At 41.1% G+C, this 19,785-nt stretch overlaps 1 long non-coding RNA gene across 1 annotated transcript in view; it reads left to right on the forward strand.

Annotated features, from left to right (window-relative positions):
* LOC134478097 (uncharacterized) overlaps nt 1–19,785 on the forward strand; it is a 71,062-nt gene that overhangs the window by 40,258 nt on the left and 11,019 nt on the right. The gene's annotated exons all lie outside the window — the stretch shown is intronic.

Genomic DNA, 19,785 nt, shown 5'->3' on the forward strand with positions numbered 1-19,785 from the left:
TTGGCTGTGCTCCCAATGACAGGATAGAGGACTATTTGGGAAGTCAGAACGCATTTAAAAGGCAAGTGTTACTTGCCTTTTAAATTATCTCCAGATGGTCCAGTTCCTATGATTTTCATGTTGCTCAGATTTTCAGAGTGGAAATTTTAATCACAGACCATTTGAGTTTGATTTGGTCTAAGCTGAGGGCAATTTTAAGAACTCAAATGACAAAAAGAAGGAAAAAGAGCACCTCCTGGGACTGCTATGGGAGACCTGCCTTTGCTTGTGGAAGCTTACTCACCATTTGTATTCTGTTTCATAATTCACAAAGCCCTTTTCTCAGACTTCCACACCGACCTTTTCCCTGCGCACCTGTGAGGAACTACTGAAAATGTCCTCCTAGGAGGGAGCCAAATTGAATGATTAATTTACTTTTTAAAGTATCATATACATGCACAGATTAGTTATAAGTTCCAGTCATACTGGGTCACTTCAGCACTTTGACACATCAGGTGCTAACATCTCGTATACACTCATCTATCTCCTCCCTCTTTTCTTGCTGTATTTTGGTCTTCCATTGGTCCTTCCATCACAGGGATACTTAGGTTGTCCAACTCAGTTCCTTCCAAATTCATGTTTGAACACCTAGAAGTTTGAGAGCTGAACATATTCTTCCCAGAAGAAAAAGCAAAAAACCAAATAATGGGTTTTAAGTCTCAAAATATACTTATAATTTTTTTTCAGGACTTTAACACACTTCACAATGATATCTTTCTTTACTTTTACAGTTTTTCTCTTCACTTTACTGCTGCTATCACTAACTTTCTTTGAAGCCATGGTTGCAATATTTTACGCAAATAGAGCACACACACACAAAGCACAATGATGAATATTTTAGCACACTAACACACATGCTACACACTGTCGGGCTGCCAGTGCTTACACTGAATTGTCATCCCTTTGTGTCCAGGCAAGACATGCTGCATGACTCACTCTGGGCCCATTCAGGATTTTTCAGGTCAGATTTTTTATTTGATATTGAGCAAAATTACAAACACCACGTAGACTCTTTTTTTCAACTTTGCTCTTTGAGTAGTGGGAAATTTGAGCTTGGAGCCTTTCAACAGCTAAGGTATCACTGTATTTCTCTCATTTGTCCGTATGAAAGTTCATGGAGACCTTACTATGTGTCAGGAATGGAATCTGCTGTTGATCAGGCATCAAAATACTCTTCTCTTTGGAAGGCACCGGAGACATAAGTAGAGCTTGAGCCCTTCCCCAGAAGAGCTCTGTGCAACTTTATGAATTGTAGCTCAGGAGGGTCCCCGTATGCAAAAGAAAAATACAGACCATCTTTACTTCTACCAGTAATGAATACAACCTTAGGGAAAGATTATCTGAGATCTTTCTTTTAGTTTTCTGGATTTCTTTCAGTTTGTCTTTACTTTTCATCTGAAAGCAACCTGCCAGATACATGTATCAAGTGAACTACAATACAAGGGCTGCAATCTATAGGCCTAGGAAGAGCTGCCTGTTTTTTTTTTTTTTTTTTTCAGTGTAAGGTTACATATAATACAGAACTACAAAAAAAAGCATAACAGTAAGAAATCACCTGTTAATAGATTACATATTATCATCTTGGAAATAGTTGCTCAAATCACAGTAAGAGCTGCCTGTTTTTGTAAACAAAGTTTTGATTGGAGGACAACCTCATCTATTCTTTCAGGTATTGTCTATGGCTCCTTTTGCATTACAATGGCAATGCTGAATAGTTGTGACCAAAACCTAATGGCACAGAAACCTAAAACCATGCTATCTGGCCCTCTAAGAAAAAATTTGCAAACATTGCCATTCTTGAATGCATTCATTCCTTTTATTATTGTATATTGCCTTTCTAGCTTCTCTAAAAATATTTTTTCTCTTTTTAAAAATTTTAAGTATACTTTTATTTTTTAAAGTTATTTATTTTTATTAGTATATGTGTGCAGTACAAAATGTTTACATTTCTTGTGTGAAGTTGGTATGTGTGCAGAACACATTTTAATTTCTTTTTTCATCCTCTTTCCCTCTTCTTCCTCCTCCCTCCCTCTCTGAGTCCCTTTCCCATTGGAAAAAGAATTCTCTCTCTGCTCTATCTAAAAATGTCCTTTTAAGCAAGTTTTAAAACGTGTTACTTGGCCATATTCTTGATATAAGGCCAAGCATTATACACAGGGAAAGAGTATAGTAAGAAAATAAATAAGGTAGGCCTGGAAGTAATTTACAATCATCTTCCAGATCATTTGGGATTTTGATAAAGTCTGCCAAAAATTGTAGTCAATACGTGAGACTGCATTTTCCACATATAAATAAGTGTAGGTGATTATAATATCTAATTCAAAACTGCAGCCTACCCAGAAGAACAAGAGAAAAAGCTTTTCTTTTTCCACTGTAAGTTTAAATCGGCCAAGTCAAACTTCCTCTCAGGCTGAAAGATAGTGGTGGAATTCACATTGTGGTGAATATTATGACAGCTGAGAGAGAAGGGGCCCCAAACTGTGTTTCCAGAAGGTCAGTCTGAAGCACCCTCAGCCCTGGGTTGGGCTAATAACTCCCATCTAGTAAATAACACAGGACTCCAAGTGTGCCATGTAAATGGGGCTAACAGTATGCTTCACGTTTTGGCTCATTGGCACACTCCTTCTTCCTCTTTGTGTGTATGCGTGTGTGTGTGTGTGTGTGTGTGTGTGTGTGTGTGTGTCTTCATTTTAGAAACTTTCCAAGGATGGCTGGAAGGTGCCTGCCTTTAAACTCTCTGGGTGGCAGCAGTCTTGCCAAGCAGGTGGCAGGAGGGAGTCGCTGACCAAATAACCTCTTGAACTTTGTGGGAAAGGCAGGCAGGATACAGCTGCCCCAGCCAAACAGTTCTCCCTGCTTCTTTACAAGCTACTTATGAGGCTTTCTTTGGTGCAGAAAGAGCAAAAGGGTCGAATCACTTAGTTTTTCTGGGGGCTTCCAGATCACCCTGAGGTCAAAACCCAAATAAACCAGCAGGGTGAGTAGTGAATGGAACAATCCCCGCAGAGGAGCGGGGGCTGTTGCTTTTGTAAGGAAAAGTCATCCAGGAGGAGCCTGGCATTCTGGACAGAATCCAGAGCAAACAACCCTGAGGGCAGCACTCCCCACACACCCAGGTCTGTCACTGCTTTTAACACACACACACACACACACACACACACACACACACACACACACAGAGCCAAATGCAGCAAAAACATTCCTACCAAACCCTCAGGAAAATAACCAGAAAACCATTGACTGCAATGTGCCAGCCTGGGAGTTTGGGCAATTAGAGCCGGAAAGCTTCAACTTCATGAATATTCAGTAAGAATCAATAAAAGTGCTTTTGGAAAGTTCCCATCTAGAACTTCCAGCTCATTCCACATTTACCTTTCCAAAACATCTGATATGAGGGCCTTCCTCTTCCTTTCCCAGAGAATCTTGGATGTGTGCTGGTTTTCCATATCAACTGTGCAAAACAATGACTTTCCCTGTTCCTTAACTGAGAAGATATTAACATCTGTGAAGATGGTATTCATTTTATTAAAAATGTCCAACATTCTAATATGTAAAGCATTAATGACAATTAATAATTAACCAAAGTAAGTAAATTCGTTGACTTAGGTAAATTCTTTGACTTAAACATTAGGAACAGTTAAAATTTAAGTACTCTTTCTTTTTTAACTTAAAAGTTTTTGATATGTTACTTGCTATCTCACTTTAATTTTGACATGCATCCTTAATAAAATGAAGAGGAATATAAACTATCAATAAATTTGCAGCTTTCATTAGCCCTGCTTATTATTAATCAATGCTACTAAATATTTCAAAACATAGAAACTTAGAAAAATGTAGAAAATCCTTCATTGTGTCATACCTAAAAACTTAAGACTCAAACCAGCAAGCAGAATAATAATTTGGCAGAAAAATGCAGGTTTAACTGTCAAATAGCTCATCATGACTAGCAGGTACTTCAAAAAAGTTACCTGGATCTCTGAATCTCATTTTTTTTCTCCACAAAATGGGCATAATACAATCTAGCATGCAAAATTTTTTGAGAATTAGAGATGAAATAATGAGAGGCTGAAAGAAAGCTTCCACTCTCCTGAAATTTTGCTGGAACTAATTAACAGTAGACAGATTGACAAGAGAAAAAGATGTGCAGATTTTGTTTTTGTGCATGGAGGTAAAAGAGGATGATTACCTGGTAGTTCAGTGAGTTCCAGATGTTTGTACATCCTTTTTGCATAAGGGAAAGAATATAAATAATCTTTAAGGGTAGGAAAAATTATACTAGGGAACATGAATGGACCCAGCACAACTGGGTGCTATATTTTGGAGGGAAATTAATTGTCCTTTTCTCATTTTTGATATCTTGGGTTTCCCTATAGATTTGTAGGTTCATTCTTTATATTTAAAAGGTTAATCTCACTGAAAGACACAGTCACCTAAACCAAATGGGCAGGCACAAACAAGACAGAAGTGACAGTGCATGACTTCTCTGTAAAACAGGTCCCATGATTTCCTTAAACTCTATAAAGGTTTCTCACTTTCTCAAAAAGTGAGAAAAGGGGGAAAAAATCACATCCCTGACATATACTGAATATGACTACTCACCCTTTTGTGTAGCAAATATTTACTGAGCAACCACTGCATGTGTCAGGCTTTGTTCTAAATGAAAGGACATTACAATGAAAAAGAAAGATAATAGCGCCACTTTAATGGAGCTTATTTATGGAATGCTTCTTGAATGGCAGACATATTTCCTGAAGCCTATTAACCTAGTACCTTCAGAGCACTATGTGTTAAGTATTATTGTTTTGTTGTTGTTGTTGTTGTTCAGATTAAAAAAAGAAAATAAAAACAAAAACAAAAACCTGAGCTTTGGATTGGTTTACTTGATGAGAGAAGACAGCATGCAATTTGGTGCAAGAGTAAGAATGTGAATGCAGGCAGCCCAGGTCCAGAGCCTACATGTTTCATCGTCCTCTTTGAAATGAGAAAAACTTCAAAGTACAGTCTTCGCTTAGCATAGTACTGCAGGGCCATGAAGATGACTGTGCAGGCAGAAACCTCACAAAATAATCTCTAGGAAAAAAATTATTAGAAACTGTCAAAGTGTTAACAATCTTCATAGTTATATATTGTAAAATTGGTAAAGCAAATATCTATCATACTATACTTCAGCAGACTGGAAATAATATCAAAAATTAGCAGGTATTCCCTGTTTGAGCAGTGTGCACTTTCTGTCCTTTTATGTGATGTTCAGACATGTGTACAAGAGGACACAGGGAAGCTCAAGAAAACATACCATGTTGGGGTCACAGGTCCTGGCGACCAGAGGCACAAGCACATGAGGAAGCCTCAGAGGGATCAGGAAGAAGAGGACAGAATCAGAGTAAGGTTTAAGGCATCACCTTTATTGTGGTTTCTGAAGCACAGGAGGGCAGGAAGGGTGAAAACTTCAGGTTGGCTGGTTTGAATAATTTCAGTGGTTTTATGCTATGGGGTCATGCTTGCCTGGAATGACCCTGGGATGACTAAGGCAGAGGAATATTGCCTCCGGGATTCAGGGGCCATGGGGAAGAGCCCTGGCTCTGAACTTGGTAGTTTCCATATCAGAAGCATGCTCCTCATCGAGTCTTTCTATCAGGACCAGCAAACTCCAGGAGAGACAATCTCTTCTGATCCAGGAAGGTTTTTAAGATGTCAGAACATCATAATATATATGAGAAATAATTTAAATATACAGAACTCTGCTTTTTTTCATATAACTTACAATACTGAGCAAATATCTCCTCTATGCCTCTATGAATGTTAGTTATCCTTCTAAGTCTGGATTCAATTTTGGCATTTTGTCTTTTGCATTTTCAATACCATGAAGTATCTTTGAGTGTTATTATTATTATTACTATTGTTATTCTTATTATTTGGCTGATATCCCTTCTGCTATGGCATTGGCCTACTTTCTTCTCTTCCTTACTTATGCCAGTAAGTTTACCCTTATTCAACTCGTTTGATTGCTCAGGTAGAGTCTAGAATAACTACCATCCTTCCTATACTGGGCTGAATCTTCTTCACTTTGCTTATGCTCAACTTGAATTTCACTTCCTGTGTTCTCATGTTTGATTCTGTTGCTTCAGGCTTTTACATTTTGATGCCTGCTTCACTCTACTGATTATCCTTTTCCCAAAACATTCCATGAGTTCTCCCTTGAAGATGGCCATACTTTTCTATCAGTGTGTAAACTGAATAATAGAGGCACAGTGATCCACCTCCGAGAGATTTTGAAAGAAGCAACGTGATCAGTTACGAACTAATGTGATTTGAGTCCTAAAGAACTAGCATCAAAATGCATACTTTGGGCAGCTATTCAGAGTTCCTGTACATGGTGACTGGAATTTGAACTGCTATTGTTTAGCCATCGATGGAAGTGGCTGAAGTCGGTGCACACTGGAATTCTGCCAATGGAGGAATACCTCCTTCTTGTTGAGTCTTGCACACCTGCAACAGAGAAATGACAGTGCATCTTAAAGAAGGCAACACTGGCTTTATTTTGCCAACTTGTTTTTTTCCGTGTGTAAAAATTGCAGGGTGTGGCCACAGAGAACTATTGTTAATCACACAGTTGAAAATTCATCCCACACATCTCTCCTCATCCAATGAGCCTGCTATTTTAAGGTAATTTTTTCTGGTTTTCAAAGTCATAGTGAAGCTATTTCCTGACTTTATGAAAAATGTTTCTGTTTTTTCCCTGTTGAACGAGGAAACAGAAAGAGAATACTATCACAACAGAAAAGAGCTGTGCACCTAGATCTTACACTCTATCTTTTAATATGCAGTCAGAAATCAGGCACAAATATGAGCAATATGCCACCTGTGCCGGCCCCAAAAGGTATCAGAACAAGCCAAAGGAAATGGGCAAGCTCCAAAGACAACTGTATTCTTTGCTACAATATATCATGCTTTTGTGGCCTGGATTTCATGGGCCTTCATATACATCAGAATATTTATGGTGGGATTTGCTGGATATAAAGAGTGAAGAAGTCTGCAGCTAATTCATCCTGGAGCATATGCATGTTACTGTGGAAAGTGAGAAAAGAAGTGCGGAGCGGGGCAGAGGAAGGGAAGGTAAAGGCTGTTTGGATCTTTCAGAATATATGTTAAGGTGATTGTGATCAGACAGAAATGCATAGCAAGAGCAAGAGCATCTTAGTTTGTGTTATGGTTGATACACTGTGTCAACTTGAGAACTTTAGAAGTTTAACTGAGAGACTCAGCAGGGAGCCAAGGTTCTTAACTTTGTAAATAGCCTCACCCTGTGCAAAGGAGGGCAGAGAAATTTTGTGAGTGCTACACCACCCTAAGGGAGAGGAGGGTGGCCTGTGTACAGTATAAGAGAGAAGAACCTTGTTTCTTTTTATTCCGGCTGCTGCCTTGAAGAGTTGCCCAAGTGCCAAGCCACCCTGACTTGGAGCCAACTGATTACAGACTGAAACCTCCACAAGTGAGCTGGATAAGCCTTTCCGTCCTTCGTTTTAGGTGCTGGGTATTTGTTACAGCAATGAGAAAAAGGTAATCAAGACAGTTTGGGTTTCCCTGAAGCAGATCTTGAATTCAAGTAGTAATCTAACTTAATTTAGGCAGTAGTCCCAGGGAGACCAGGCAAATAGGAAAAATAAGACACGGATGACAAAGAAGCAGTATGGGATAGGTCACTGAGCTTGTTACTAATGTGAGTGATTGGGGTTCAGTCACCCTATGGACTGATGAATAACATGGCTTGAAGTGTCTCACCCAAGGAATGAGAAAGCTAAAATGCTGCAATATCAGCTCTCACATTGGTTGCTAGCTGCTTGCTATCTAGCCATTTGCTAGCGTTTGTGCCCAACCCTGCAAGCAAAGCACACCACCAGGAGGCCAGGGAAAGCCTAAGGGAAAAAATTCTTGTAGTTCAAAGCCACCTGCAGTACAAGAAATGGCCAGAGCATCAATAACATCTGCTGTTGAGTTCTTAACATGGTGTAGGTAACTATTCCTAGTGCTTTGTCTGTAGGTTTTTAAAGTTTATGTTATGGGTACATAACAGCTTCATTTTAAAGATGACAGAAAACATTGATGGAAGCAAGTATTTTATATGAGCAGGGTCCCCAACCTGATAAGGTACCAGCAAAGTATTTTTATTTAAGCCACTCCACTGTTCTTGGAAATCTCATCATTTCAGGGTCCAATCTGGATCCTAATGAATATACAGAATAATGTTGGAGTTTCAGGTACAGCCCCAAACACTACACAGGAGAATCCAGTGTTTCTAGAGCATACAGACTTTCAGCAAATGTACAAAGTCAGGATCAGTGGGCCTCAGCTCACTGTGTCATGTAAGTTTCTTTCCTTGCTTTGATCAAAAGAGGACGCAGATTCTTCTAGAATTACCTTTCCTTGTGGAAGGATCTTGTACAAGAGGCAACATGATTGTGTCCTTTGTGGCTCCTCTGCAAGTCACTGCTTGATTTCAAGTCTGCCTCACCAAACCAGTCCTGAACTCCCAGTGCCCAAAACTGTCAGCAAACCTCCCACACCCTGTTTGTGTTGGCTTGTATCACTGTGCCACGCTGGAGGTGTCAGCTAAAGCTGTTTATTGGCCTCACTTAAAAATATCTGGAGGTGTTCTTAAAATTTTGCTTTGTGCAACCAATATGGACAGGAATGGCAATGAGGCAAGAAAGTAGTGGAGATAAATAGAGCATAACAAAATCATCATACACTCATATGAAATAGCTTGAAGGGACTTTTGAAAAAGCATTATGTACTTTAAACCTAATGCCATATACACATTAGTACCCCACATACACATTTACATGTATATGTGCACATATACATGTAAAATTTCAGGAAATCTTAGTATCTTTATAAAACTCATCCATCCATGTTGCAGAGGTTTGGTTGTATCCAGGTTAAGTCCAATGTGTTCTTCAAAGATAAAAAAAAAAGCATTGTTGAATTAAATATTAATTTAATAGGCACATAAAATAATGGCACTAAAATTTAGAAGTCAATTGCAAAAGCTCCCATAAGATTTCATTGATGCCTTTTGTAGGGTCAGGGATCACTTGCTGGTGAGATGTGGGCAGGTCTAAGTTATATACAACAAAAGCCTAAAAACTCAAGCAAAGTCACCAGCTTTTTATATCAAATGAAAACTAATTAGAAACACACTTGTTCTATCTCCAAGAAACAAAAGCTGAAAGAAGAGAGAGATTGCATAGCCAGTCTGAGACAGACTCCAGGCCACGATCTAGCTGTCTGGTCTTCAGTACTGCACAGCACTTGGTTCCCTCATAAGCTATGCTTACTTTATCCTAATGTACGACACCTCTGGATTAGAAGGAAAATCCTAAAACCTCTCAGGCTTCATCACCCTGTTTCGTACTCATGCACCCAGACACTTACCTTACTCTCAAACCTGCTCCGCAAGGCCAGGCCACCTGTCTTGGCTCTAATGCAGGTAGAGATTAGTCAGAAGGGAAAGTGAAGAGGGAAGTCATGAGAGGAGTGGGGTGAGCAATTCTTTGCAAAAGAGGAGGCTCAAGTAACAATGACAAAATTCCAGCCTTGCCGCCCTTGCACAGCCCAAGAATAACATCCAGGCATCAACATCTCTGCCTCCCACATGCTGATACACAGTGTCTTTGTCTGTATTGAAGCTTAACATGAAAAAACTCAACTTTGGTTTTCTTCCTCTTAAGAGTTAAATGGAGTTGAGAAATGTTTCTCAAAGTCATTTGAAGGTTAGCTTGTAAAGCAAAGCAGAAGAATGTTTCTTTCTTTCTTGGTGTATCTCTGGAGGCAAGGAGCTTGCTGTCACTGTGGTATGAATATTTTTTAGCTCCAAAGTAGACACAAATTCCCTTATCAGAGTTGCCCACAGAAAGCCAATATTGATGGGGCATGAGTTCCTTTTACATGGAAAAGAAAAGCCTTGTTTCCTTGTTCCTGACAGGGGAAGATAGAGGGCAGAAGGGTGCACGTCTCAGGCCAAATGGAATATTTAAAGCACCACAAATGCAACCAAGTCATTTGCTTCTTAACTATGTAGCATTTGGCTGATACTCAACCCATGTACACTTGGAAAATATAGCTAAAGGACTGACAGGTGTGGAAGATATGAAATGGATATCATATCTATGCAAGTCTGAATTTTAGTTAAATGATTACAAAAAGGGGAAGGGATGGAAAGAAAGAAAGAAAGAAAGAAAGAAAGAGAGAGAGAGAGAGAGAGAGAGAAAGAAAGAAAGAAAGAAAGAAAGAAAGAAAGAATGGAAGGAAGGAAGAAAGAAAGGAAGGAAGGAAGACAAAGATAGAAAGTGTCATGGTTTATGTCAGCGGCCCCCAAGCCTCATGCAATTATGCATTTGTGATTGGTGCATTGTCTAGCACTTGGATTGGTGGTATGAGTGCTACACCTGCCTGGGGGTGGAGCCAGGATATGATGTAAGGGTGGGAAGAAGGTGTGTCTCTCTGTCTTTCCAGTTTGTACCTTGCTGTTTGCAGCAACCATGAGTGGCTGCCCCACGGTGTCATGCTGCCTTGGAGCCAACTGAGTATGGACTGAAACCTCCAAGAACTGCAAGAAATAAACCTTTCCTTCCCTAACTTTGGGCATCAGGTATTTTGTGTCAGTAACGAGTAAAAAGTAACTAAGACAAAAAGTAAGAGAGAGTAAGTTAGTTGTTAGCGGTTACCATGTGCCAGGCACTGTCCCGAGTACTTTGTGTAGTTTATTTAAGCATTGTAACAGTCCTGAGTGTCAGGTACATTATCAACCCCACTTTGCAGATGGATAAATAAGTGTCCAGCATAGCCTGGCAATCAGTTCAAGGCTACTGAGCTGCTTATGTGGCCATCATGAATGGATTTGAGAAAGTCAGGCTCCAGAAGAAATGCTCTTAACCAGGACGGCATATTCCCTCTTAATGACCAGAATACAAATCTAATTTTTAAAATAGAATGTGGCATTTTGTGATTCATTCATTAATGTATATTTAGTGGTAGTGTATCTATACCAGGAATTACCTACTAGGAACTGAAAGACAAGTTAAAACTCGATGAGGCTCCTGCTCTCTGACGTTTAGATTCTAATCAAGACAGATAAAAAAAATTGCAGAAATCAATAGAATTAATGTAAAATGCCATAAGGGCTAACAGAGAAGTGGGGTTCTTATTAAATAAGGGAAGGAGACTCTTAATTTGAGTTCTTATGGAAATCTTGGCAAGGGATTATATGGAGGTCATTTATTTTAGGAAATGATCCCAGGAAAGAGGAGTGAAAACTAGGGGAAGGAAAACAAAACAAGGAGAAAAATTGAAACAGATGCACTGTCAAGTTGACCACTGCTGTGGGCAATAAGGATAATCTTGCTAGGACACCAAAAACCCAAGTAGAATACAGATCAGAACTGTTTCCCCAAGGAATGAAAGAGATGAACATTGGTCCTCTAGCTCCCATTGATCGTAGGTTGTTAGTTTCTTCACATTTCCAAGCTATACAGGCAAAGTTCCTACTGCAGAGCCAGAGAAATCCTGAAGCAGAAATGGAAAGCCTCAGAAACATCTGAGGCCATGCTACTAGGCAGCACTTGGACAAGGCTTCCTGTTACTGAAATGGTTGCAGGAGAGGCTAAAAAGACACTAGTAATCAAAGGCCCCCTTTAAACGGATGGGTCAGAGAGGTGCTTTGGAGAGTTAGCTTCTATGTGGACATGTAAGAAGCATGGCAAGAGCTGAGCGGATAGTGTTTCCAGACACAGGAAACAGCAGATTGAAAAGCCTTGTGAAGAAGCATCTTTCAGGAGTTGAAAAATCAGAGTAGCTGTGATGAATAAGGATAAGAGGCAAATCAAAGTGTTAACATAAGATGATCAGTGACCAGATCATGCAGGCGTATGGTCATCGTGATTCAGGTTTTATTTTAAATGAATATAAGTTCACTGAAGAGTCATAAAAAAGCAGCCTACTAAACTCTGAATAAGAAAACCTAAGACTTTTAGAGCTTCAAGAAACATTGTATAAAGGGCACAGGAAATTGATAGGACCATGGTCAAAGATCCATATAGAAGCCAAGAGTGAAGACTTGCCTCTGAGTCAGAGCAGGCAGATCATTTTTCCTGGGCTACTGAGCACACCTAGGCAGCAGAGCTGAAGTTAGTAGGCAGGAATCCAGTATCTGACACAGACACTGTCCATGACAACAAATTAGGCCCAAGGCTGGGAAGGGAAAGGAAGAAGAGCTAGATGGAGACAGGAGAACTCCTAAGAGCTCCTAAGAGTTTTACCCTGTGTCAGCACTGATCATCACCTCATCATTGCCATGGTCATTGTCCTCATCATTGTCATGATGGTGGTGGTGGTCATCGTCGTCATCATCATCATCATCATCACAATAATAATACTTTCAAATCTTTAATACCTGCAGGAATAGGAACTCTGAAGGGAAATCCTGAATCTCTCCTCTTCAAATTCATCTGTTTCCCCTAAAATATCTTTAACTTTGATTTTTCCTGCGTCTGTTGCATTGGCTCCAAATGAGGCATTGAAAGTCTGGTTCAAACCTCAACAAAGTCCCTTTACCTTGAGTTATTTGTTGAACTCTAATTGTATGTGTTTATCTAAACATATTTGCCACAGATTAATGAACAACACAAATCACTTGGAAGTCATTAGACATGTAATTTCCATTTCCCTTGCCTGCTGGACCTTCTCTTAGCTTATAGGTGCATCAATATAGATCCTGTCTTCTGAAATCCCTTTCACATTTGTGTTAGAGTAGGCTAACTGCTTAACGAGTTCAAAATTCTGGCATCTCAACACAACATTCCATTCTATTCCATTCCATTCCATTCCATTCCCATGGAATAGTCTCTATTCCATGCAATCATTTAGGGATCCAGGCTTGCTCCTTTTTCTAGCTGTATCTTCTTTTATTTCTTTGGAATCTATCCATTTGACCAGCAGAAGACCAGGAGAGCACGTGCAAAAGGGCCCACAGGAAGAGACATTCACTCTGATGAGCACTAATCTAATGGCACGCCCAAGTCCACAGGGTTTGAGAAAAATCTACTGGGGAATCTAAGAAGGGAGGGATCAGAGATGTGGCTGAACACTAACTGCTTCTTCCACAGTGGTGAATACCAAAACACAACTACTGATCTTCCATGGGAATCACTGAAGTTGCAAATATTCTTTATCATGTAATCTAGGGTAGGGTGGAAGAAAAGACTTAGTTGCTTAACATGCATTTGGATTAACAGTTCAGACAATACAATTCCTCTATTTCCAGAGGTTAGGAGAAACACAGGGAAAATGTGTAAGGGTAGGCACTTGAAAAATTTTACACTATTTATTCCCAAAAGACATGTAAGTGAAAAACACTTTGGCAGGTTTCTCTGTGACTTTGGATTTCTGGAACTTCTGAGTTTACACAGGATCTCTCTCTCTCTCTCTCTCTCTCTCTCTCTCTCTCTCTCTCTCTCTCTCTTCCTCCCTCTCTGTCTCTCTCTCTCTTCTCTCTCTGTTTCTCTCTTTTTTCTCTCTCTCTCCATCTCTTTTTCTCTTTAGTAAAATAGACATAATGCAAAATTTTCCATCATTCAGTAATGTTCAGTACACTCACACTGTTCTACAACCAACCTCCAGAGCAATTTCTAAAACTCAGAATGATAAATCAACATTTGAGAAAACTAACAAAATCTATATTTGCCATTCTCCACATAAAGAAAGACAAAAAGCATTACTTCATTGCTCTGTGCCAGTAATATTGTTTTGGCTTAAAAAAGATCTTTAGTGAACTGCTTATTACCCATGGGTGTTACTTCTTTTGTTTGTTTTATAGTTATATTAAAATATATATAACAAACTTACAAGTTCTGCCATCTTAACTACTATTTTTTTGGTCCTAGGTATTACACCCAGGGCCTTGTGCATGCTAAGCATATGCTCTACCACTGAGCTACATCGTCAGCCTATCTTCTTATCAGTGTACAATTCAATAATATTAAGTATAGTAACATTTTTGGACAATAATCTCTATCATTTGCTAGATGAAATCTAGCAAAACTGAAATTCTATACTAAATAAAACAACAATTTGCCCCTCTGCTCCCCCAGCAGCTACCATTCTACTTTCTGTCTTATGAATTTGACTATTATAGGCATCTCCTAAAAACAGAATCATTAAGTATTTGTTTTGTGTCTGGCTTATTTCAGTTAACATAATGTCTGTAAGCTTCTTTTATGTTATAGCATGTGTCAAATTTCTTTCTTTTTAAGGTCAAAGAACAATGATTATTATAATAATGATTTCACTCTGTGTGTATTGCTGAGTTCCGTCAAGGGAGCAATTCAACATTTAGTCATGAGAGGAAAGTTAATCCTTCAGGAATGGCATATCCCAGCCATCGCAAATTACAATTTTCCCTAAGTTTTAAGAGTTGTATATCACTAAGGTCGTTAGATATATCATACAATATCTAGGTGTCTCTTAGCTATGGACTTCTAGTCTACAATAGTAACAAAAGTTGTCAGTCCATCAAATATATGTCTTGCATCACTAAAGATTGTAAGATCAGGGACTCAGTTGAGAGTATCCTCCTTGGGCTCAGTGTAGTAGATCTTCTTAGGTGGGCCCTTTCTGGAATCTCTCACCTTCATACCTGCTGTTGGTGCATGTCCAATGAGCAATGCTGAGAGTCACTCCGTGAGGGCCATAATCCAGGGGAAGCTAGGGAGGTAAGGGCTCCTCAGACCACATACTCCTGTGATGCAGGAGCAGCTCCCTACTGTGTCACCTAAGCAGACCTTCCCATGATCTGAGAACAGAGCAGAGCTCCTGTTCCTACTTCGTAGAAACTGGAGAACCTCTCTTCATAGGATGCACAGCCAACTTGTGGGAAGCCCTTGAGGATAGTTACAGCGCATGAATGGGAAAGCTCTATTTCTATCCTTTTAGAGTCTCTCTCGGCCTGAGAATTAAATTGATATAAGATAGATTAATGGGACAAAAGCGCACACATTTGGTATGTTTTGCATGATGTGGGAGCCTGTGTAAGGAAATGAAGACCCAAATGGCAGATCTTACATGTTTTTTATATTATGTGAAAGAAACAAAAGTGACCAATAACTAAACAATATGTAGAAGGCTAAAGGAAATTAAGAATTATTTTAACAAGGTCTGTTGTAGGCATTCGCTTGGCTATGATGCCTCATCAAAGAATGTTTCTTTTCGCATGGGACAGGGAGGGCATCTTTCACATGGGAGTCCTTAGCTCCTATTTTCAGGTAGAAGATTAGAAGGTCTTTCCTGCATCTGCTGTCTCTCAAGTGCTTTCAGCCCTTACCTTGTGCAAACATTTAGCACACACTTAAGGATTCTAGCTTTAGATTCTCACAGAGAAAAAAGAATAAGAAAATGCCAACTTTTCTTTGTTAGTAAACCAATCTAGCTTCAGGAGCCAAAGAAGCTGCTCCCTTCAGAAGGAAAGTGTCCCAAGAAGTGCTAGAAATCCTGGATTCTGTTTCTAGCCCTCATTGGCCTATATGAACTTATATCCAGCCACTTCTTAAGCCCTCCCCCAAGCTAGCCCTAAATGACCACCTTCTGCCATACTCTTCCTGCTGCAATGTGGTATGTAAAGTTTTGAAAGATTCTCCAAGGCCTCAAGCCCAACTGGTCAGTAGTATTTAGAGCCTTTAGTGCTCACCAAACCAGAGGGGTCCCTGAGAATTCAACATTTGTGAACAAAAGAAGACTAAATCTGACTACCTAGGAGCAGGTGCGGGGTATAAGCTCTTCTAAAAGGAGTGAAATTTGCTGGTAACCAGAAGCATTTGAATGCCTGGAAAATCCATCCCAAACAAGGCTGTAGAAAGCTGCTGTGCCCACCCCCTGCCTTGCCAACACACACATGCTAGAGATTTACCTTCATCTTCTAGGAAACACTTGGGGTGCTGGGAGCCTTGAGTTGCTTTAGCAAGTAAGCACGTACAAATAGTGAGACAGAAAAAGCCATTCTCTTTTTCCTAGTGTGATCTGGGAAATGGGAAGCTGTCATGTAAGAGAGAGTGTTAGACTCAGTGTAATCTTGAATTGATGAACTTTGAAGAAGACTAGATTGATCAAATCCTGATGGCCTTGGTTCTACATGTCCTTAAGCATTTCATATTCTTCTCTTAGTTTTTTTCCCCCGGTATATTACGGAATGTGTGTGTGTGTGTGTGTGTGTGTGTGTGTGTGTGTGTGTGGCACTAGGGATTGAACCCAGGCCCTTTGCCCTGAGCCACATTCCCAGTGCTTTTTTATTTTGAGATAGAGTCTTGCTAAATTGTCCAGTGTGAGCCTGAACATACAGTCTTCTGGACTCAGTGTCTCAGGGTGCTAGGTTTACAGCCATGTACCATCACGGCTGCTACAATGAAGTTTCTAAGTGGACCAAATCAATCATATGGTGACTCTCAACTGAGGAAAATGCACGTGCCACATTAAATCCAAACATGCCACATAATAAACGCTATCTATTAACAACAACAATAATAAAGTTCATGAAGAAAAGTAGTGTATCTAGGAAATTCATAAATAATAAGCAAACAAGATTGATTCTATTAATCTTTTTGTGGCACTAAAATATTCTTCTGTATTATTTATTTTTAATTACATATATATTTATTATTATTTATACTTCAGCACCTATAACATTCCCCTGTTCCCTTTACTTGTTTATATTCCTAGTATTCTGAACTCTGTCTTTAGCAAGGAATTACCTCATGTTGCTTGTTATGGTTTACATATGAAGTGCTCCCTGAAGACTCATACATTGAAAGGCTCGATTTCTGATGCAGCCGTGTTCAGGAGAGGGGCCTCAAGCAGTGACTGAACCATAAGGTGCTAACCTCATCAGTGCATTAACCCATTATAAGTCCATAGACAATGATAGATGGGAAAAGAGAGCGTGCCTTTGAAGCCTTTGTCCTGTCCCTAGTACCTCCCTCTCTCTGGCTCTCTTCCTATTTCCTGGCTGCTAACAGGTAGGCAGCTTTCCTCTGCCTCACCTTTCCATCATGATGTTTCTTCCTTAGAGCCAGTTAACCATGGACTGAAACCTCTGAAAGTGTGAAACAAAGTAAACCAGTTTTCCTTTAAGTAGTATAAATGAGGTATTTCATCCCAGTAAGGGAAAGGTGGCTAATTATCGTATCACAATGTCACTACTACTACCTGTGTTACATTACCTTTTTTGAGTAAATGAAGTCAAAATTCAATGAGCAAAGAAGCAGGTAAAAGAGAACTGTGGAAGGGACCTTTTTTGTGTTAAACTAGAACAATTGTTTCTTATACAAACTATTTCTAGCGAAATGTCATTGTACTTGTTTATTATGAAGTATTCCACCCTCCCTCTCCTGTCTCAGATTAGTTTCCCACAGTTGTTTAGGCACTTAGCTTGGGCTGCTACACCAAAATATCATAGACGGAGCGGCTTAACCTACAGACTTTGATTTCTTACAGTCCTGGAAGCTGGAAGTCCAAGATCAGGGTGTCAGCAGATTTGTTTCCTGGTTCGGGTCTGATTCCTGGCTTTCACATGCCTTTTAGCTGTGTCTTCCCATGATGGAGAGACAGAGAGTTCTGGTTTCTCTTCCCCTCTTAAGGACACTTCCATCATGGGAACCCACTCTCATGACTGCATCCAAATCTAATCATTTTTCGAAGGCCCACTTCCAAATACAGTCACACTGGGGTTTATGGCTTCAACCTAGAATTTTGAAGGCATACAGCACTCTAACAAGGGCTCCAAGTACTAAACAACACATTTCCCTCCAACTGTGAGAGTTTTGCCAGGGTGTGCCCATTTTAATCCTCTTCACCTTCCAGATCTGCAAGCTAAGCATTTTAGGGTAGAAAAGGAAAGAGAAGCAACAGTTGTACAAATGAGAACCTTGTTATGCAAATCACTAGATCTTTGATGAGTGTACATTTTAAGTACCTGGGGGCCTAGTTTAGTTTGTAGAATATTAATTGATCAGAACAACTATGGTAGATATAGTTGAAAATTAAGAGAATCACCTTCAGCACTCCAGCAACTAACCACAGGCGATTATCTCAAATAGGAACCTATTCAGATCATTATTCAAACGAATATGAATCTTACCACAAATTACAAATTATGTAGTAGTAATTTGTGGAGCTCAGCGAAAAATGCAGATGTATGGTCCTTTAAAAAAAACACAAAACTATTAAGCATTTCCAGATGGTAATAGGAAAACATTCAGCCAAGCATGTGTCCCCCTCTGAGCACAGATCCATAAACCCACCCTCCCTCACTGATTACTATCTAGTAAGTCCAGTGCCAGGAAACCCCAAGCCCTCCTGAGTCATGCGGCTGCTGCTGCAGAAAAACAAAACAAAACAAAACAAAAAAACCCACCGAAAAGGCATTATCAACACCAGCAGCACTGGCTGTTCTCAAAATTGCAACACTTCCTTGTAGTTTTCTTCAAATGACTAGTTTCCACTGGTGTTTTCCCTCCTTGGGGTTTGTCTATAGGGCAGTTAAAAACTGCAAAACAAAATCAACCCTTGACAGTAAACGGAGAAACCAACAGATTAGCAATCTTGATGCGCGCAGCTGATGCGCTGGGGACCAGAGAGCGGAAGCACTGCGCACCAAGGCCCCTGCTGTGGCAGCAACCCCAGGGCCACCATCCTGTGGGCAGATCCGCCCCTTCCACCCCAGGTCCCTGCCTCGTACTGCAGGCGGCCTAAGTACATGAATTGCTTTCTCAATATTCCCTTCGCAACCGGGGAGAAAAAAGTGTAAATGGCTCTATTTGCGAAGAGGAAGAAACGACGCCGGAGCCGGCCACAGGGCGGATCTTTCCCGCCTGCTAAGGGACCTGGACCCCGGCGGCCGCACAGTGAACGGCCTGTTTACCCGGCTCTCGGCGCCGCCCGCAGCCGGCTGGGAGTCAGGGACAGCCGCTGATGGCTGATCCGCAGACAAGCGGGCCAGAGCGGGAGGGAGCGCCGGCGGGTGGGCCGGCCGCGAGCAGGTGACGGCGTCCCCGCGCCCCGCACGTCCTCTGGCGGGGGCACACTGAGGCCCGCGCCCCACTGCGGGCATCGCCTGGCAGGGCCGGCGGGCAGTGCCCGGCACAGCGTTGGCGCCGTCACCTCTTGCGGCCTTCGGTCAAAAGCAAAAAGCAGCACAGACGTTTGTGTCACCCACTGAGCGCTCAGACCTTGGCTTGGGTTTGAGGCGCAGAGACCCTTCGTCCGCCCCTCGCCAGGGTGGCCCTGGAACAGCCAGGGGGTTCTTGTCTTCCGGACTTTCCTAGCCACAGGGAACTTTACGGGGCTCTCTCTCTCCGTGTCTGTTTCTCTCATCTTCTTGGCTTGTTATGTATAAAAAAAGGCAACGAGGGAGGAGGCCGGAGGTCACCGGGGGTGCTCGGGTGCCCGGGGTTCCCAGGAAGCGCTGGCCCTGCTGCTCCTGACAGCTGGCGTGCTTTCACTTTTGCACTCCCTGCATTGCTCCTTTGCAGTCCTGAGAGCCTTGGGAGAGACGCCTATAAAGGGAAGGAAGGGGTAGAGGGCCAGGAGAGCGAAAACACTGGGCCACACTGCGGGAGGGGAAAGAGCTCCGGCTGCCTGCGGGCCCTGCGGGCGGGGTGTGGTCAGCAGGGAGCCACGGTCAGGCCGGTCCAGAGCCTGTGCAGC

Source organism: Cavia porcellus, unplaced genomic scaffold (genome assembly GCF_034190915.1).
Source record: "Cavia porcellus strain 051 isolate PalLab524CR breed Dunkin Hartley unplaced genomic scaffold, mCavPor4.1 scaffold_11, whole genome shotgun sequence".
In the NCBI taxonomy this organism is placed as follows: Eukaryota; Metazoa; Chordata; class Mammalia; order Rodentia; family Caviidae; genus Cavia; species Cavia porcellus.